Below are 23023 nucleotides of genomic sequence, written 5' to 3'. Positions count from 1 at the left end.
ATGTTGAAGTGTCAAAGGAATTTGTCAGTGATTTATGTGTCTGTAAATTAAACTCGGTATGCCTAGTAAAATCTGGCCATGATATTAATTAACTGCAATGAGAACAAGATAGAATTGATTAGAACATTGACTCATCATGTCTGGGCTGTTCTTTGCTCTGCATGGTGAGTGTCTCCTGCAGTTATGCAGTGTGGCGTCACTGACTAGAAGTTGACTTACAGCCTTGCTTTCCCAACCCACTAGCAGTATAAAATATTATCGTTAGACCCTTTATTTTACAGACAAGGAAGCTAAGGACCAGTAAATTTATTTAGATGGCAAAGGGCAGTTTTACCAGAGAGAAGGTGGGTGAGAGGAGGTAGAAGAGGATAAAGAGGGGATAAATGATGGAAGGAAATTTGACTCGGGGTGGTGAACACACAGTACAATACACAGATGATGTCTGTAGCATTGTACATCTGAAACCTATATAATTTTATTAACCAATATCACCCCAGTAAATTCAATAAAATTTTTATAAATGGCAGTTTAGGCCTCATGGTTTCTGACCAGAAAATTTTTTTAATTGCAAAAAGGATAACCAATTGAAGGTGAAGTGGGGCACATTTCTGTTGCAAAGAAGGACACTGAAGCAAGTCAGAATCATCACAAATATAAGAAAAAATATACTAATAATTATTAACATATCTTGCTGAATTAATAACAGCATTCTTATATTTTAAAAAACTGCTCCTCTGTTATAATAGTGATCAGTTATTTGTAATTAGAATCTACTTGCTTTCAATTATCAAACTCTGTATTACTGAAAATGACAAATTGCCCCTGAAAATTTGAATAAACAAGGAGTGCATTTGGAAATATAAAAACCTTTTTTCTCCTAAGAACTTTTGGAGAAATTTTGCTTTTCAATTTGTAATCACAGCTCACCTTAAGTCAAACTGTCACCTATTTGAAATTAATTGGCTCTCCCTGACTTCTTTTTAGGGTTATATTTTTGGTAATTAACAGATAGGAAATAATTTTCTTAAACTCAGTTATTTTGTAACAAAATCAATAATATTTTGGCTACACAGAGAAAAATACCAAAAATAAAAAAATAAAATAACCCCCCCTAGGAATGAGTGGAGAAGAGAGCTACTGTTATAGTTTTTACACCTCAGTTTATAAAGACTCAGGACTCCAGAGAGCTCCTACAAGGGCAGGATTTTTGTGGGGTGGTGGTAAGAGTGAGGCAAAAATGAAGGGGGTTAGATCTGGGAGGATACTCAGCTTCTTCTTCTATGAGAATGAACTCTGCTGATTTGTTCTCTATATTAGGATTCAAGGGGAGACATTTATTAAAAACATGTTTGATAACCAGAAATCTATCAAGCTGTTAACTAAAGTTTGTTGTCAGGAAAAGAAATAAACTAAATTTTGGGGGAGACACACACACAAATAATAATGGGGAGAAGGAGAGAGAGAGGAATTTATTGAAAGTATTCTAGGTTTTCATAGACCCCTAAAGAGAATGCCTACAACCATGGAGTGGGTGGGGCAAAGACCAGACACTGAAGAACTACTCAGAGCTCCTGAATTCATGTGCTTCCAGTTCAGTAATCTGCCCTGAGGGAAAAGCTGCTCTGGGCCCACCATTTCAAAATCCCTAGGAGAACCTGAGTACCTTAACTGAGTTACATATCCCCTGTGGAAAAATTAACCAAGGTCAAAGGGCAAGTTCACCAGGCCCCAAAATGACTGCTGAGGGTTGACCTCAATAGCAAGGCAGATCTCCTAAAAGAAAGATGAGCTTGGCAGATACTTGACTTTCAATCCCACACCTATCTTCCTAGCAATTAGGAGACCAACTATATCATATTCTTGGATACAAGGCCAAAGATCATTGTTATGGGTTGAACTGTGTACCACCAACATCTGTATATTTCATTTCTAACCCCTAGTACTTCAGAATGTGATCTTATGGGGGAGATAGGACTTTTGTACAGGTCATCAAGTTAAAGTGAAGTCATTCGTCTGGGCCCTAATTCAATATGACTGGTGTTTTTGTTATAAGGAGAAATTTGGATACAGGTATGCAGAAAGAGAAGAAGATGTGAAGACACAGAGAATGTCGTGTGAACATGAAGATTGCTGGCTGACTACAAGTAGAGAACTGGAACAGGTCCTCCCTACTCAGAACTCAGAAGGAACAAACCCTGACAATACCTTGATTCTGGGCTTTTGGCTTTCAGTGGGGCCGTTAATTTTTGTTGCCCAAGACATTTAGTTTTTGGTACTTTGTTATGGCAGTTCTGACAAACAAAAAGTTATTTTAGGAGATGATCTCTTTTTGTAGGTTACATAAATTAACTTCTGCTCCTTGCCAAAAAACAAATGTGAAGAGTCAGACCACCTATATCATTATGTGGTTTCTGGAAAGCCACTTACATTTTCTGGGTGCCAGTTTCTTCATCTTCAGAGGAGCCATGATGCTTCAGCTGTCTACAGTTTGGTTGTAAAATTTTCAGGATAAAGCAGAACATTGTATTAGAGAGTTCTCTAAAGAATGTCAAGGAATCTGACTGTATGACCTTTTTTGCTATGAAAAAAACTGACAACATTGCACATTTTTATTTCAGGCAGTCTGACTATATAAATCAACTAATAAGAAAATTTATAATAGAGTCATTTTAAGCATTATTACTTTGACAATTATACATTGAGAAAGTGGAGGAAAATAGGACATCTTCAATTCAACCAAAGTTTATAGTACCACTTGTTTTAATGTTATGATCGCTTTCTCCCTTCTTTCTCAAAATCTTTCCATTTTACCTAGTACGAGTTGAGCAATGCAGTGATTAATAAGAATCTTTTTACCATTTAAAGAAATTAGAAGGATCTTGTTACATTAATTTGTATGAAAATATATTAAACTACTTTTAAGATAGAATTGTCACTTTACATCAACTCGAGCTTGGGGCTAGATGATGACTTTGGGAATGCCATGGATTGAATTTTAGCTTCATAAAGTTGGTGCATGTGCACACACACACACACACACACACACTCATGCTCCTGCAGGTCCCATACTTAATCTGATTTAACTGCTCTTCCTGACCCATGACACTCTTTTACTGGCATAATGGTAGATCAGAAGCTCTCACCTGCATGCTGGATAGAAATGCAATGATTGGGTCTGTTGCTCTTGATATTATGAAACTTGCCTGAGAGATTTTTGTTGCTTTGTGGCAACTCCCTTGAAATCCACAACAAGATATTATTTTGAAAGGTGGCTTTCTACTATGTGTTTGCCAAGTTTCAGGTAAATAAAATGTAGTTTCACTGGCCCATACATTGAGCTTAACTGGATTCCAATTAATGGACACATATGGCTTGTAGTTTTTATTATAAGGACATTCTTTGTGGTTTTTAAACTGAAGAGATAAGTTGAATTTAATTTTTTAATTAATTTAAAAACAAACTATCACACATCCATAGACTAATCTCTTTCCAGGTTTTGTAAATAATAAATTCATTTAGTATTGACTGACTCACTAGTGCCATTTAAAAATAACATAGCCAGTGTTACAAAAATAGCTCTTCATGCATTTTTTTGCTATTATTCTCTGTTAGGGATACTGACAGATTTGATGAAGCAGTTGTTTGTCATAGTTATGTTTCTATTCATAGTTTCTTGGGTCCAGTACTAGAAAATATGCTAAAAAGTTAGCCTTTCACGTTACTTTGTGTAAGTTGGTGAGTTGACATTTCCCACACATATGTTATATACAATACTAAAGTATAAATTAATTTATAGTTCATGGATTACATAGTACACCTAGATTAATTTATTTTCTATGGATCATTTCTAATAAGTATTTAACCAGCCTTTGTACATCACAACTCCATTCTCAAATGGACTATTTGAGACTATTTGTGACTATTTTTAATGTTATAACAAATTTTTGCCCCTGATTTTTTATATTAGAAAGCTCATCATTATTTTATTTTCCCTTTTTCTTCATAAGCTCTCTATTCAAATTAATTTATAATTTCTTTTTACTTTCCTTTTTTAAAAAATATTGATGATCCTTTCTCTTCTCAGTACAATAGCTGTTTCATGGGTGCCTGTACCTCTACTCTTACCTTGTCATTGTCTCCCCAATTGGTTTCAACTTTACCTCTGTATACTTACCCAAGTTGTTTGTTTTTTTTAATGAAAATATGATCCTGGCATTCTTTACTTGAAGTGTTGCAAGGTTTGCCAGTGCCTAAGCAATACACTTCAGGTTCCTTGGCAGGGTAGACAATGACTTTAAAATCCTGGCCCCTGTCTTTTATTCTTATGCCTACACTTTCCTCTCAATCTTCCTACATTCCTGCTACACCACACTATTCACTATTGCCTGGACATGTTCTTTCATACCTCCAAACTTTTGCTGATGCCATATTATATCTGCAATACACACACATTCTCACACACACATATGTTTTTTACTTTATATATCCCTCTGCAAAGTTGTTTTCATAACACTGTTTTGCAGTATTGTATATATAGATACACTTAGCTCTAATTTATTCATATTCAGTATTGTATAGTATTTCTTGTTTATGATTATTACAATCTATCATCCCATTTCCTTGATAGTAGACATTTAAGTTAGTCTAATATTATAAACAACGCTGCAAATAATAGTAGCATATATGCCTATATTCACATGTATGAGTAATTTGGGAGGTTAATAAACTAAAAGCGAAATTACCAAAAAGGATAATACATACAGAAATTGTTTGATGCAGTCTGCCAAAAACATCATTTTAAAGATGTTTCCACTTATGTCACAACCAATATTATCTCTTTAGCTTCATACTTATCTTTGGAAGATGTTATCAATCTTTGTAATTTTTAAAATCTTAGTGTAGCAGTGCATAATTATATCAGTGGGGAATTGTAACCCACTCTACCATTCCTTTGACATTGTTTCTGTAAGTGCTAACTCTGACTAATGTGTAGCTTGTAGATGAACAGCATGCTTGTGAAAGAACCCAAGGAACTAGCTTCAAATGATACAAACTCAAACCTTCAGGCATCCCAGCTCTGGGAGGTTTGCTGATCTTTAACTGTGGAGTCAGGATGACATACAACCAAGATGATGTGAAGCCAGGATTACTAAACCAGGATGATGCACACCGGACTCTCACTGTCCTTATTGGAACGCACTGTGCTAGTCTTCATATAGAGAACTTTTCAGCCCCCTCCCTTGATCTTTTATTCTATTCCCCTCTCCCTCCTTATAAAAACCTCTCCCTCCACTGAGAGGTGGAAATGGGTTTTGTGACATGAGTCTCCCATCTTCTAGGTGGCCAGCACCTGAAAATAAACCATTTTCCTTTACATCAGCAACTGCCCCTCAAGTATAGGCTTTCATAGCAGCAGGCAGACAGACCGGTTTTTGGTTATAGTTTTTGACAACTCCAGATGAGACCATGTGGACTCCTGTAAGGCCCAGAGGGCCCAGGCTGGGTGTCCTAGCAGCTGGTGGCAGGCTGACACCATGACGAGGATTTCAGGAATTTCCCAGCAGCTGCTAAGAGTTCTTTATCTCAAAACTCTTCCTGCTCTCCTTCTCAAGGCATCAGCTGCATTTAAATGCTTTGCTGGTGGAAGGAAACAGGTCGTTGATGGGCTGATGAGCCCAGACTGGGTAAGTCCCTGGTGTGTACAAACAGGAGCCCCTGTCCTCCCACTTTGGTACTTGGTGACATTTAGGATTCTGTGGAATCAATAGGCACTACTTGGCAGTAGACATGGCTCTTTGACAAGAAAATATCTCAATTTTCCAGTGTGGGATTTGGTCAGAGCACTCTTTTGATTTTGGTTTGGGTATTGTTCTATTTTCTTATTGCAAACTGCTTTTTACTTATCTATTGGTCTTGTTTCTCTGTTCTTCTGCAGGAAGAAGTCTATTTCTGTTGAGAGCTTGTGTCTGTTTCCCTCATCTGTCTGAAATGAAACTTTGGTTACAGTTTTTTGCTTGCTTTCTCACCTTTTGGAGAGTTGGTTTGATCTTTGCTCTTTTAAATACATCAAGAATCTGCTGTCCTCACTGTTTGGGCCTCACGCCATTTGGAATTTGTCAGGGTTGTTTGTGATACTGGTGTGATATAAGATTCTAAGGCTATTCCCAGTCCCGCCTTTTAGAGGATGTAGTTTGAGTGTACTCATCTGTTTAAATTTTGTCTTTGCTTTGTATATTTGTTCTTATTTCTGTTTATGAAAGGAAGTGCTTGGTCTTATTCTAGAATTGTTTTGCCAAAAGTCTCTGACAAATGGGATAAGATCTCTAATGTGCAAGCTTTCATGTTGTTACAGCATAAGGATTCTGCTGAGAAAGGATTTAAATTGATGGTCTGAAAAAGGGAAAAGATCTCACTACCCTCTCAGAGAGTAAAAATCAGAAAAGGAAAGGAAAAAAAAACAGGCATTTTTAAACCTAATGGCTAAGGTCATGCCAAGCCTGTTATCTCCCCTGTCTCTTCTTCAGCCTCTGTAAAAGTTGTCAAGGACACTAGAAAATGAAACAGCTCACTTTTGAGCACATTAAAGGAATGCAGTAATCACCAAGAAAAATATTGTAAGTGTATTTGTCAATGGAAAAAATGGCTCTGAAAATTATAAAATATATTTATAAATGTATCAATCTAAAGAATTCCAGTTACTTTCAGTAATCTCTAGAAATTGAAAATTCTAATTAAGTTGGGAGAAATATATGGTTTTGGTAATAAAAGGTGTAAATTATGGCAAAATGTTTTGAAGGAAATAGAATTGATTCTAGGTCAGGTTAAATAAACTTTGTTATTTCTGGATGAGTTAAAAAGGACAAACTAAGAGGGACTAGGAAAGTTGCAGAGAGTTCTTATAAGTTGAAGAAGATTTGTGTAAGTCATAGAGGGTCTGTGTAAGTTGAAGATGGTCTCTGTAAGTAGGAGAGAGTATGTGTAATTTGAAGGATTTGTAGATAAAAGAAGCAAAAAGAAAAGGAATTGAGGAAGTGCAAAAAGGCGAGAAAAGATAAGGAAATGGATATATATATATATTACAGAAAGGGAAAAAATTTGGAGAAAAAGTTTTCAACAATGGAAATGGAAATGAAAAAAAAGAATAAGAAAGAAAGACAAAGGCACATAAGGTGATAAAGCAATGTAATAATTTTATGGACAAATGAAAAAGATAAAAGCTCCCTGTGATTTTCCAAAATCAGTTGTTATTTCCCAATTGAAACTCTAGGTAAAATTGACAGTGCAGAACAAATTAATTGATTTCTCAGTCTGATATAATTTCATTTGTAATTTTGATTGCTATCTTAAAATGTTGTTACAAAAAAGTAAGTTACTTTATCAATTCCATTGTGATGTGATCTATAACCATGTCATTTTAAGTATTATTTTTGGACATTTAAAGACAGTCATTGTTTTACTCTGATGCTTTTGCAAAAATGTTACATCTTGTCTTATTCTAGAGAATACATTTTTAAATCATACTATGAAATAGATGGGGATTTCTGGGGCTCTGCAGAATGACTGGTTTCATAAAGACACTGACAAACAATCAGGATAAACAAGAATTGAGCCCTGACTAGTGTCACTCAGTGGATTGAGTGCCAGCCTATGAACTGAAGGGTTGCCAGTTTGATTGTCAGTTAGGGCAAATGCCTGAATTGGAGGCCAGGTCAGGTCCCCAGTAGGGGGCGCACAAGAGGCAACCACACATTGATCTTTCTCCCTCTCTTTGTCCCTCCCTTCCCCTCTAAAATCAATAAATAAAATCTTAAAAAGAATAAACAAGAATTGGTTGTGGGACTGAATGAACTGAGGATAATTATTGTTCTTATTACTTTGTTAAAATATTACTGATTTAAAAGTACTTATTGGTTTTCATAGAACAATTTGGTAAATTGTAGCAGCAATATTGAAGTATTTATGTTTTTCTCCCTACTTGATCCCTCCAGAACTTGGAAACTCTCAATGAGTATTATTATTTTCATGGCACTATACTCATGTGAATGAATTCAATAGGAATCTGATGTTTTCCAGTTTCCAATTGTGGATTTATTAGCCAAGGCTTTGACTGGGATGCCGTGTCTGAGAAAGACCTCCCTAGACTCTGGATGTCAGCAAAAACTTTAAGAAATAAAGATTGACCTTGAAGCCAATAAAATTCCCTTGGAGAAATAACCTGGTACCTTGCTTATTCACACAGTTCATAGCAGTCTTTCCAGGTAAGGTGAAAAATATCTTAATTTCTTGCTTTCCACTCTGATGTTTAATAAGTTTGAGCATCTTTTTCTATATCTTTATGGCCCTATTGTGTTTCTTTCTGTAAAACTTGACTATTTATATATCTTGCTTTCCATGCTTGGCTTAAATGTCAAAAACATCTTTCAAGGTCAGACAAAACTTCTAGATATAATTAATTCTTTTTAACAACTACATAAGATTTCAAACTGCATATTTCATAGCTTATTCAATTGTTGCTATATTAATGGACATTCAGAATGGTTCTAGTATTCTACTATTACTACTTAGGTTGCACTATACATCCTTGTACATAGAACCTCACCAAAAGATATCCATAGTGATTCAGTAGAATTTTCTAAATGTGAGATTGCTGGGTTAAAACGCTGAGATATTTGCATGTTAGTCATTTTAACAATACTGACAGTTAACTTTCCAGAGGGGGTGGGGGAAGGGAATAAAGGGGGAAAGAATGGGAAGGGTCATCAAGGAATATATATAAAGGACCCAAAGGCAAGGCTAAAGAGGGGTAGGATTGAGGGTGGCAGGTGGGGGTGGATGGGGTGAGGAAGAGTGGTTGGGGGAAAATGGACATAACTGTACTTGAACAATGATAAAAAACACAACTACCCTTTTTTAAAACACAAAAAGTAAAAACTTATTAGTACATACATCTGAGAGCTTGCGAGGCCAACAGTCACGTCAGACTGACTCTTATCAGTTTTTTTTAAATATTATTTATATATTTATTTCCAAAGAAGAAAGGGAGGGAGAGAGAGAGAGAGAGAAACATCAATGTGCAGTTGCTGGGGGCCATGGCCTGCAACCCACGCATGTGCCCTAATTGGGAATCGAACCTGTGATGCTTTGGTTTGCAGCTCACGCTCAATCCACTGAGCCACGCCAGCCAGGGCTGACTCTTATTAGTTTTGAACTGAGTATGCATGCCTTGGAGTCAGAATGCCTTGGTGCAAGGTTCACATCCACTGTTTGTTTACAAGCCCTGGGGTTCAGTTTTCTGCTGAGAAATGCTGATGATGCTACTAACAGGTACTTCATGGGATTTTCATAATAATTATATGAAACATTTGAAAATGCTTAAAACTGTTCCTTACACATAAAACCCCCTCATAATTATTAGCCATTATTTACTTTTGCTAATTTGATGTTTTAAAAAATGGTACAGGATAGTTAAGAATTATTGGAGGTGACACTGATTAACAAAATTACATACAGGTCTCAAGTGCACAATTCCATAACACATCATATGTACACTGTATTGTGTGTTTGCCACCTTAACTCGTCTCCTTCCATCGCCATTTGTACCCCCATACCCTCTTCTACCTCCCCTCTGTCCCCCAGAAATCATCACACTGTTATCTGTGTTCCTTAGTTATTTTTTTTCTTTTTTGTTCAATTCCTCTACTCCAATTTGCATTTTATTCACTCTGGAAGCAGCTAAGTGAAAAACATTCATAGAGTAAATCTTTCTTTACAGAGTACTTATCTCAGTTTGCAATGATATGTTTATTTTTATAATTTTTAAAAATCAATGTTAAATTACAAACCAGATATTCATAAGCTCCATGATAGGTGGCATTGTGTCTCTTTTTCTCTCCAATGTATTCTTTATGCCTAACTGCATAAAGATAATGCAATTGCATTATAGGTAATTGCATAGTGGCATGGCATTTTTATTGTCAGTTTTGCTACATAGCATAGCTATTAAACCTTTTTTGTTGTTGTTTATCTTACAAATATTATTACTTTTCCTATGATACTTTATGAAATCAAATATCAGCTTTCCATCACTGTTTCTGCATTTCTTATCTTATTTTCCTCTGACAGAAGGTTATTAAATATTATCCTGAATAGTTTTCGAATATTTTCAATAAAATTTTAACAGACAATTATGGCAAGAGCATTTAGTATATAAACCAATATTTCCCTACTAGATTGTAATTCTACCCTTGTCACAAGTGGTTTCCCACATAGATTTGAGTTTAAATTTGGTCTTTATTGTGAACCATTTATCTATCTGCCTACTGTTATTTCAATTTAAAAAACTGTTGAATTGCAATATTTGACTTATTGCAAATAAATGTATGTACTGCTGTATTTATTGTATAATGTAATCAATAACATCCAGTATGTATCAGCTGTGTATAATATGATTGTTTGATTGTCTACTTCACTATACTGTGAAATCATTGAGAACAGGGAATGTTCTCTTCTGCTCCCGGTATTCCGAATGCACACTACTCTGCCTGGCACAATATATACTTAAAACATTTTGATGAATAAACAATAATTAGATGAATATACAACATCCTAAATTCTAGATTCTGAATGTCATACTGAACATTAAAATCTTTAAACCATTGATATTTCATTCCATTACATGGAAAAAACAAAAAAATAATTTTATGGAATCACTTTGTGGTGTCATACATTTCTTGCTTGTTTGTTGATATTGAGACAGGCCTCTATGTTTGTGACTCGTGAAAATAACAGCAACTTCACAATCAACAGAGAAAACATAACTCTGTGTCTAGGAAAATCTTCTCCTCAATAATTCAAGGTTCAGAGTTTCTAAAATTCCCTTCCTTTTGCTCCTAAACATTCTCCATTATCCATAAACTCTTTTTGTGTATAGATCCTATGACAATCCCTTCTTGTAAAAGGAAAAATTTGCTGTTTTTAGATAAGCAATGCCCAATTGCATTTTTCTTTGATAATCAGAAGAACTCAAATTGTACTTGAAAAAGAGGACCCTGGATAGAAAATATCTGCATGTTATAAACATTTTGCTTGGGGACAGATGCCAACACCATTTGTTTAGTCTAAAAACCTCAGGAGTCCTACTTTCTATAACATGGTTTAAAAAATATCCACGTATTTTTCATATAGGTAAAATATACATGGGTATTTTTAAACCATATTATCTCTGATTTTTCTTAACAATCACTATTTTATATTATTTATGGATTCTTGTATCAGACACTGGGTTGGGTTCAGTGGGTATGTCTTGTCTCTGTGCATGATTTCTGGAGCCTCAGCTGGGAAGACCTGAAGCCTGAAGGTGACCTGATGGCTGGAGGCTGGAATTGTTTGAAGGCTGTTTGCTCACATGCCTGGGGCTTGACATTGGATGTCGGTTTTGAACTCAAGTGGGGTTCTATGATGCATGAGGTCTCTTCAAGTAACTGGGCTCCTTTACAGGATGGTGACTGGGTTGGAAGAGCAAGTATCTTTGAAGCATAGACAGAAATACATGACAGGTGATTTGTTTTATTTTATTTTTTATTTAATCCTCACCTTATGTTTATTGATTTTAGGGAGAGAGGAAGGGAGAGAGAGAGAAAGAGAGAGAAAGAGAAATATTACATGAAACAGAAACGTCAATCAGTTTCCTCACCTATGTGCCTAAACCTAGGTATGTGCCTTGACTGAGAACTGAAACTAACCTTTTGGTGTAAGGGATGACACTCCAACCAACTGAGCTACTTGACCAGGTACATGGCACTTTTATGATCTAACCTCAGAGACCAAATAGTGTCACTTCTACTGTACTTTGTAGTTGAGAGAATCCCCAGGGTTCACCTGGGATTGTGGTGAGGGGACATAGACCCAACTGTCAATGAGAGAAATGACAAGGTCACAGTGTAAAAAGAACATTGGGATGGGAAGTATTATCATGGTCATTATTGGAATACACAATCTACCAAAGTATGACTACTTTGATTTTAGTATTTAACACTTCCATGTACTTAAAAAAATTACTGTGTTTTTCAGACTATAAGACACACTCCCCCCCCACCCAATATTGGGGAGGAATAATGGCTGTTGATGCTGCTGTTGAGTTCTGTTTACATTTTACATTGGTGAAATATTATGTTATTTATGTTACTAAATATTTTACCACATTCTTTGATTCAAATTTTTTTCCTATTTTCCTTCTCTAAAACCTAGGTGCATCTTATGGTCCAAAAAATACAGTATTATATATACATGCAAAAATAAAAAATATATAATATTGTTTCATGTGTTTTAAAACTTTATATAAATGCTATATATACACATTTTAAGCTTTTTCCCCCTTAATGTTGTTTTGAAGATTGATCCAGATTAATATATACACTCCAGTTCATTCATTTTAACTTTAGTACTATATACTATATACATATAGTATATACATGTATATACATACATATTTATATATACATAAAATACAATATACATTTAGTACTATATATTTATATGTGTAAAATATAATATATATTTATCACTATATGTGTATGTATGTATGTATGTATGTATTTTACATGTAGAATGCCACAGTTTATTTCTACTCTCACTTGTCTGGTCTTCTAAAGTACCAGCAAAAGAGTTCCAATACCTGAATCATAGGGGAGCCAGAAGAGGAAGAGGAAGAGCAAGAAATTGAAAACTTATTTGAAAACATAAGGAAGGAGAACTTCCCCAATCTGGCAAAGGAAATAGACTTCCAGGAACTCCAGGAAGCTCAGAGAGTCCCAAAGAAGTTGGACTCAAGGAAGCACACACCAAGGCACATCATAATTACATTAGCCAAGATCAAAGATAAGGAGAGAATCCTAGAAGCAGCAAGAGATAAGGGAACAGTAACCTACAAAGGAGTTCCCATCAGACTGTCAGCTGATTTCTCAAAAGAGACCTTGCAGGCAAGAAGCTGGAAAGAAGTATTCAAAATCATGAAAGGCAAGGATCTACATACAAGATTACTCTCTCCAGCAAAACTATCATTTAAAATGGGAGGACAGATAAAGTGTTTCCCAGATAAGGTCAAGTTAAAGGAGTTCATCATCACCAAGCCCTTATTTTATGAAATGTTAAATGGACTTATCTAAGAAAAAGAAGATAAAAAAAACATGTATAGTAAAATGACAGCAAACTCACAATTATGAACAACCACACCTAAAACAAAAACAAAAACAAACTAAGCAAATAATTAGAACTAGAACAGAAACAGAATCACAGAAATGAAGATCACATGGAGGATTATCAACAGGGGAGTGAGAAGGTTAGCAACAGAGAGGGGGGAAAGGTATAGAGAATAAGTAGCATAGATGGTAGGTAGAAAATATGAGGAGGGCAAGAATAATATGGGAAATGTAGAAGCTAAAGAACTTATGACACATGGACATGAACTAATGGGGGGGGGATGTGGGTGGAAGAGGGTGTGCAGGGTGGAGGGGAATGAAGGGGGGAAATGGGACAACTGTAATAGCATAATCAATAAAATATATTTTAAAAAGAATGAAAACAAATAGGAAAAAAATAAAATAAAATAATCCCACAAACACTGAAAAAAGTAAATTTTCAGCACTCTGCCTGCAGTGATGACCTAGCCCTTAATGTGTAAGTTATAATTTGTTATACTATGTTAACAGGAACAAAAAATAAATAAGAACTTTTATTTATATATTTTATTGATTGTTATTGCAGTCGTTGCATTTTCCCCTCCCCCTTATCTGCCTCCATCCTGCACCCTCCCTCCATCTACCATTCCCCTACCCCTTAGTTCATGTCCATGGATCTTGTCCATGGACAAGTTCATATCTATTGTACATATAAGTTCTTTGGATTCTCTCTTTCCTACACTATTCTTAACCTACCTCATCTGTTCTGTGTCTACCAAGTATGCTTCTTATTCCCTGTTCATTTTACCCCCATTCTCTCTCATCTCCCTCCATATGATCTTCATTTCTGATTCTCTTCTTGTTCTAGTTGTTTGCTTAGTTTGTTCATGTTTTGTTTTTTAAGTTCAGTTGTTGATAGTTGTGTTTGTTGTCATTTTATTGTTCATAGTTTTGATCTTCTTCTTTTTCTTAGATAAGTCCCTTTAACATTTCATACAATAAGTGCTTGGTGATGAGGAAGTCCTTTAACTTGACTTTATCTGGGAAGTACTTTATCTGCCCTTCCATTCTAAATGATAGCTTTGCTAAATAGAGTAATCTAGGTTGTAAGTCCTTGCTTTTCATGACTTCGAATACTTCTTTACAGCTCCTTCTTTCCTGTAAGATTTCTTTTGAGAAATCAGCTGACAGTCTTTTGGATACCCCTTTGTAGGCAACTGTCTCTTTTTCTCTTGATGCTTTTAAGATTTTCTCCTTATATTTAATCTTGGTTAATTTAATTATGGTGTGTCTTGGTGTATTTCTCCTTGGATCCAACTTCTTTGGGACCCTGAGTTTTCTTTCATTATTTTTTCAGATAAGTTTTCAATTTATTGCTCTTTCTCTTCTCTTTCTGTCACCCCTATATTGGAACATTTAAAGTTGTCCTTAGGGTCCTAAGCCTCTCCTCATTTTTTTGAGTTCTTGTTTCTTCCTTCTATTCTGGTTGAATGTTTATTTCTACTCCAAATCTTTGTTTTGAGTCTCAGTTTCATTCCCTTCACTGTCAGTTCCCTGTATATTTTTCTTTATTTCACTTTTCATAGCCTTCACTTCTTCCTTTTATTTTGTGACCATGCTCAATTCATTTCTGTGAACATCCCAATTACCAGTATTTTGAACTCTGCATCTGATACATTGGTTATCTCCTTGTCATTTAGTTCTTTTTCTGGAGATTTTATCTGTTCTTTCACTTGTGCTGTATTTCTTTGTTTGGGCACACCTGTTACATTTTAAGGGTCAGAGCCTTAGGTATTCACCAGGGTGGGGCAACCCGCTTCTCTGCATGTGGCACTGTATTTGAGAGAGGGATCAGAGAGGGAACAATGCCACTTGCTGGGCTCTTGTCTTGCTTTCAGTCACTTCCCTTACCACAGGTGGATTGTGCTCTTCCAGGTTGTGATTCTTGGATGCGTACACTTGTGTATATTCTAGGATCCTGTGGGCCTCTCCAACAGACTCTCCTGTGAGACTGGGAGTTCCTCCCACTGCCACAATCCGCACAGATTTTTACAGCCAGAGGTTTTGAGGCTTTAGTTTCCTGCGCTGGAACCCTGGATTGTGTGATCTGTCTCGTTCCCCAGTTATTCCTCCCAGCTAATTCCTAAGGGAATGTGTGATATCCCAGTCTGCCATGTGCTGACTTGCCTGTCCTGGTTCGCCAGCTGCCACCTTTACATGTCCTCGCTGCCCTGGCTTCCCATCTCTGCCCCTCTAACCAGTCCGTATGTTTGTCTCTTTAACTCCTTCATTGTCAGATTTCCATACAGTTTGATTTTCTGATATTTTCAGTTTTTTTTTTGTTTTTAAATTCATTGTTATCCTTCTTTGGTTGCTCAAGGAAGTGAAGCAGATCTACGTATGCTTCCATTTTGGCCAGAAGTTTCAAAAAAAAATAAAAATTGAATAAAGTTTAGCTTTCAAAGTCCAGGTAAATATTTAATGTATATTCACTCCAAAAGTATATTTTTTGCATTTTAATATGCAATACTTGTTGTATAAAATAACAATGAATGAATGAATGAACAAACTGACAAATTAACCCATCAATCATGTGATAATTAGTCAAGCATCTATGAATTCAAAGCTATCCATTATCAGGAGCCAAACTTTCCAACCTGATTTATTACATGTCTCCCTGTGCAGACATTGCTGCTTGTTCTTAGACTGCTTTCTGTCCTGGTTTCTGTCAGTTGAAAACTTCTCCATCCTTCAAGCTGTGTCTGAAAGTCAGTCTGGCAAAAGACAAAGACTTAGGCTGCAGATCAGACTGGTTTCATAAAACTTCTCACCTACTTTCAAACTCCATGAGCCTGAGCAAGTTCTCTAAACTTTAATTTTTAGTCTACAAAATACAGATAGCAATGGTATTCACCTGGTGGGTTTATTTTAATAATTAACAGATACTATACATGTGGTAGGTTTTTGATGAATATGAGTTTAGAAAGTTGTAGGATGGCATTTTCCTCATGAAAACTTCCTTGGGTGCCACATCCCAGTAACAAAGTATTTCCCCAATTTATTTGTACATTATATATAATTACCTACAGAATCTTTAAACATCCAAGCCCCAAGGCACACCCCAGAACAATTAGCCAAATAACAGTATTCTGGCAGGGCAGAAGAATTTGTAGTTTTTGAAGTTCCCTCAATGTTTCCAATGTGCCTATAAATTTAAGAAATATGGTTGTAGTGTCTCCCCAATCTACCTGATCATAAGAATCTCCTGGAATATTTACAAGTAAGTAAAAGAGCCTCTACATCGAATCTAAAAACTTCAAGGCAGAGACACAGGGATCTGCATTTTTAATGTATCATAAGTAAATCTCATTCTCAGGAAAGATTGGAAACAAATTATTGATACATTAGATGTTCCTTTATATTAGATTATCTTGATAAGTTATAAGTGCCTCAACACAGGTTTAGAGTCTCTTTCAATTGTGTATTTCCTTGCATGATATTTACATATATTGGGTATGGAATACATACTTTATGTTGAACTGAATTAAAGAACACAAAGTAGAGTAATTATTATAAGTCCATCTCTTAATTGAAGCATTTATAATTGTATTGAAGAGTAAACATTAGTATACAGAGTACAACCACTTGTACATAATCTGACATCTGCAAAGTGTTGACATTAGCCTCAGCTTTTCCACCATCAAGCTTCAGGAACTGGGAAAGCCACTTCACCTATCAGGGCCTCAGTTTCCTTATATGTATAATATCATACATCTGCTTATGAATTAAATGAGCTCTCTACAGTTTATTCATATTGAATGCAAGCTAAATCCAAATTTTATTAAATATGAACAAGGAGAAGCTGAAGCTTTATTCCCAATTTTAAAATGTCTCTCTTAATTATTCTTCCCAGAAACAATTCCATTACTTTTCTGCAACCAAACATTCTTTCTCATTTTGTGCTGCCTTTTAGTATCCACGGATGAAATGTGCTCAGAGACTGGCAGCTACTGCCCTTCCTACAGGGGCATTAGCCTCCCTGACTGCACTTTGCCATTCACACAAATGTCTCTGCTTGTTTTTATTCTGAAGCTTCTCTTTCACTGTCTGGTTTGTGAATTATGGGTTTATTTCTGTTTCCTGCCATAATGTTTGCTCCTCACCAGTTGGTCATTTTCATCAATGAAGATACTCATCACACTCATTGCTAATCTCCCACTGTACCAAATGAAAAACATTCATTTTTTCTTTCTGTGTTTAACCCTATTTTTTCTCATTGACCAAAGAATCTGGCATTACAATTAAGATGACCTCATCAAGAGAACAGATACAAGACCTACCTATCAGGCCTTGAATATGTTATTTAACTCATCTATGCAGAGATTTCCTTCTCTCTGGTCTTTCTACTCACAGATTATAACAGACTATTCTTCAGAAAAGATAGAATAATTAGCTATTAGGTATCAAATTTTTTTAATTATACGGAAGGAATAACAAATTGATATTGGAAAAACACTTGATCTCAATCAACTGAAATGATTGTAATACCACACACATAAGGAGGAATCATATGTGCTAATAAGTACAATTTTTATAGTTTTTGAGAACTAAAATTGTTAGTGTTATCACTATCATTTTTAAAAAATGCATTAGCTTCTTCATGCATTAAAAATAATTGAATTTTTAACATTTTGGACAAAATGAATATTAATAAAAATAATAATGACCAAAATATGTCATAGCTGATATCTAAATATTTTTAAAAGAAAAATAATATTGGACTGGAATCATGTTGCATGTCTCATGAATAAGAATATACTTTTATTCAGAGCTATCTTTGGGGGAATATGATTAAAAAGGTTATCAAAGAAGAAGCTAAAATTTTATAACTAAATCTAACATGATCTTGAGAGCAACACCAGTTTCATTTCATCAACTGATGGTCTGAATAGTAGGCATGGGTCAAATGTCCATGATTATCCTGCAGGTCATGATGAGTCATAAGGCATATAGGAGAGATGAAAATATTGTGATGATTCTGCTTTCTGTATCTGGATGAAACTAGAAGAGATATTTTTCAGAAAAACATTTTACATCTGATATTTTCCCAATGTTTTAATAAGTCAATAAATATCTGTTCAATGCCAGTGGACACAATAGAAAATAAAGTAGGTGAAGAAGAACAATGAATAACAGTCATTTTATTTTTAAAGAAGAATATTGAGAACTGATCATATAGAAACAGCTATTGACAATAAAGAGATAACTGGCATAGGATACTGAGACAAATATTTTTATAAACCTAAGAGCCTTTGTGATGTTCTTCAGGGTCATCACTTTGAGCAGATACACAACAGTCTCTGTAATTACCATTGCTCAAAACAATTTGGAAACAAATTTTAGTGTACAGACATACATATTTTATATGACAAGATTAACTGTTTGTTATGGAGGCCAATTTTTTATTGTCTTTGGTAATATATTGTCAGAATATATGTATGCATAGCAAAAAGGTTAAGAATGTGGAGTTTGGAACAAAAATACCTGGGCTTAAATCTCAACTCTACCAATTCCATTTCCTACCTGTAAGACCTTGGATATGTTATTTAACCTACTCAGGCAGAGATTCCCTACTTTCTAATTCTGTATATAATTCAGCTATGAGGAGTAAATAATTATATCTATATCTATACCTATATCTATATATCTATATCTACATCTAATCTATATCTATATCTAATCTATATCTGTGTTTATATGATCTATCATCTCTCATCTATCAACCTTTCTATATCCAGAAAGTATCCAGCTATGAAGTATGAAAAATAAAGACATTTATTGAAAAAGATACAAGATACAAGAAACATTGTATGTAGGACAATGATGCCTCAGTCCCCTTCAAAGTAGTTACCTTGGAACTTCACACAGTTTTCTCAGCATCTCTTCCACTGTTCAAAACACTCTGCAAAATTCTTTGTTGGAATTGCCATCAGCTGCCCCAATTTATTTTCCTGAATCTCATTAATAGTCTGAAATCTCTTCCCTTTCAAAGATGATTTTAGTTTTGAGAAAATCCAGAAATTGCAGGGTGCCAAATCTGGGCTGTACGGGAGTGAGTCACCTGAGTGATTTGATGTTTCATCAAAAAATTCTTGGGACCTCCGGCAAGATGGAGGAATAGGTGGACACACCGTGCCTCCTTGCACAATGAAGATTAGAACAACAATGATTTGCAGATAGAATATCACTCAGAACTGACAGAGGATTTATCTGAATGGAAGTCGGACAGCCAAGAAGTTGAAGTGGACCCGTACATCCAGGCTGGTAGGAGACGACCAGCTGGGCGGGCGCGGGGCTGGCGCCGGTTGGCAGCACGCAGAGGTCGGGGAAAATTCGGCGTGAAATCGGTGCGACAGCCATCTGGGGCGCAAGAAAGCAGCAGTGATCCCTGAGTACGCAAGCTGCTACTGGCGGACCCAGTGGGGCAGCGATTGTGGACCAGGGCAGAGCTTGCGGCCCAGGATCCCAAGGAAGGGTCTGAGTCCAGGAGAACGGAACTACCGCCATTGTTCCCTCCCGCCCCCTCCCCCACGCCCACATAAACGTCACAATCTAGCGACCCGAGTGCCCAGCCCTGGTGAACACCTAAGGCTCCACCCCCCACCGTAACAAGAGCGACCAGACTGGAAAAAAAAAAAAGGGAGGAGAGACAGGGAAAGACATAAGATGTGTTTCCAACAGAACAGATCAGTCCCCCAGGACTCATCCTTTTGAGCGACCAAGAAATAGCCAATCTATCAGACGCACAGTTCAAAACACTGGTGATCAGAAAGCTCACGGAATTGGTTAATTTTGGGTGCAATTTAAATGAAAGGATGCAGGTTACCATAAAAGAGATGCAGGAAGCTATGCAGAGGAGAACCAATAGTGAAAGGAAGGAATCTGAGTCTCAAAACAATACAGTGGACCAGAAGGAAGATAGAATCAACCAAGCAGGAAAGCATGATGAAATAAGAATTCAAAAAATCGAGGAAAAGCTTAAGAGCATCCAGGACACCTTTAAACGTTCCAACATCCGAATTATAGGGGTACCAGAATGGGAGGGAGAAAAGCAACAGATTGAGCACGTATTTGAACAAATAATAAAGGAGAACTTTCCCAATCTGGCAAAGGGAACAGTCTTCCAAGAAATCCAAGAAGCTCAGAGAGCCCCAAAGAAGTTGGACCCAAGAAGAAACACACCAAGGCACATCATAATTACATTAGCCAAGGTAAAAACAAAGGAGAGAATCCTAGAAGCAGCAAGAGATAAGGGGACAGTAACCTACAAAGGAGTTCCCATCAGACTGTCAGCTGATTTCTCAAAAGAGACCTTACAGGCAAGAAGGGGCTGGAAAGAAGTATTCCAAGTCATGAAAGACAAGGACCTACATCCAAGATTGCTCTATCCAGCAAAGCTCTCATTTAGAATGGAAGGGAAGATAAAGTGCTTTTCAGATAAGGTCAAGTTAAAGGAGTTCACCATCACCAAGCCCTTATTTTATGAAATGCTAAAGGGACTTATCTAAGAAAAGAAGATAAAGAAAAGACATGTATAGTAAAAGGACAGCAAACTCACAAATATTAACAACCACACCTAAAGCAAAACCAAAAGAAAGTAAGTAAACAACTAGAATAGGAACAGAACCACAGAAATGGAGGGCACATTGAGGGCTAGCAGCAGGGGGGTGGGAGGAGGAGAGAGGGGGAAAAGGTATAGAGAATAAGTAGCATAGAATGTAGGTTGAAAATATATAGGGGGAGGGCAAGAATAGTACGGGAAATGTAGAAGCTAAAGAACTCATAAGTATGACACATGGACATGAACTAAAGGGGGGGAACATGGGTGGGAGAGGGGGTACAGGGTGGAGGGGAGAGAAGGGGGAAATGGGACAACTGTAATAGCATAATCAATAAAATACATTAAAAAAATTCTTAAGAGTCATGATGCATGAGCAGGCACATTGTCCACATGAAGCTGCCAGTCATGAGTTGCCCATAGCTGTGACCAATTTTTTTCATATTGCATCTTTCAACTGATGAAAAACATCAGTTCTCCTGATTAATTGTTTTTGGCCTGGAGGGGTGTACTCATGATGGGCAACACTTTCCCAATCAAAAAAAAAAGTTAACGTGGTCATGATCTTGCTGCAATTTTGTGGTGGTTTATTTGGGCATGGGGAACTGGCAACTTGTGTTAGGATGACTGGGCCTTTGTTTCTGGATCATAGCTCAAGACCTACCATTTATCTCCAGTTATGACCTTCTCAAGGAAATCTGATTCGTTGATAGTGGTTTGAATCAAGTCACTAGCAACTGCAGCACTATGTTCCTTCTGCCTTGGTACAAATTTTGCCACAACATGTTTCATGCAAAGATTCTGCATCAAAATCGCAGACGGTAGCTTTTGGAATCCCCAGATCAGCTTCCAGTTCTTGCACTGTGAGTCGCCAATCTTTGTTGATTGCAGCCCATACACGTCCGACATTCTCAGGGGTTCTACTTGTTGCAAGGTTTCCAGAACTTGTATCATTTTCAACAATTGTTGACCATCTTTGAAGCATTTGTGCCACACTTTTATTTGTGCTGCAATCTTTGCATCATTCCCAAAAGCCTTCTGAATCATCTGAATAGTTTCCACAGAGGAATGTTCAGGCTTAATGCAAAATTTGATGTAGATTCATTGCTTTATTTGCTCAGTCATTTTGAATGTGATGGCCACATAGTACACATGCTCACTCAATGGTATCTACCACCCCCACTGACTAGCACAGTGAAGTCATCATTGTTCACTCATATGCATTCCAGTCCACTCTCCTTGGCTGACAGGTTACATGGATATCGTGCAAACCATTCTCATTATATTAACAATGGCTGGAGTTCTTCTGGACATACATACCCATATATGTTTGTGTGTGTGTATATATTGTTCACATGTATGTGAATATATGTGTATATTATAGCCATGCTTATATGATATGCTAAATATTTGCTGTTACTATTATTATTAAATAATTAGAGAACATTCTCTTGATGTTTTTTGGTGAGGAGTTTTCTCTTAAGTTATTTACTTTTTCTTATACCTTTAACCATGTGAAGTATATTTTGAAAATATTGCAAAATTTATGAGAAGTTAACATAATAATTTCAATAAAATTTTTAATATGATAACCTCAGTATGGTGAATAGTAATTAATACACATGCTAATTCTTCCAGATGTTTTTAGAATAACTTTGAAAACTAAAATTTGATATTTTTATAGGAGAAAATATTTGATAATCTTCTTACATAAGTACATAACCTTTCTCCATTTAAGCCTTTTTACTGTTGCTTACTAACATTTTATAGTTTAATTCATAGTTATTTATAGGTATTTTACATTTCTCTGTGATTTATTGTGAACAGAATTATTTTTCCAACATATTTTTATGTCATTTCTGATGTTTTAGGTTGGTTCTTTCAAAAGCAGATGCTGAAATAAGAATTCATATGCAAGTAATTTACTAAGAAAGTGTCCCAGGGAAACTTGCAAGGGAATAAGGATAAGGGGGACAGGGAAGGGGGAAAGTTCACCAAGGACAATGTCAGACTAAATCATTCTTAATTCACCTTTAATTTTATCCCATGGGGAACTGTAACATGTTAGCTAAGATTCATTGCAAGATGCTGGGGTTTTCATACTTCCACACATTCAGTCAGTGGTAAATGGGCACACCCAGGGAGATATTCCCAGACACTTCTGGGTGTTCATTCAGGCAAAGTAGTCACCAAGAGCCTCAAGGCAGCACTTTGTTATATTTGGTGTCTT

The sequence above is a fragment of the Phyllostomus discolor genome, chromosome 7 (assembly GCF_004126475.2).
Source record: "Phyllostomus discolor isolate MPI-MPIP mPhyDis1 chromosome 7, mPhyDis1.pri.v3, whole genome shotgun sequence".
Classification (NCBI taxonomy): domain Eukaryota; kingdom Metazoa; phylum Chordata; class Mammalia; order Chiroptera; family Phyllostomidae; genus Phyllostomus; species Phyllostomus discolor.
Note: the sequence above shows the minus strand (reverse complement) of the source record.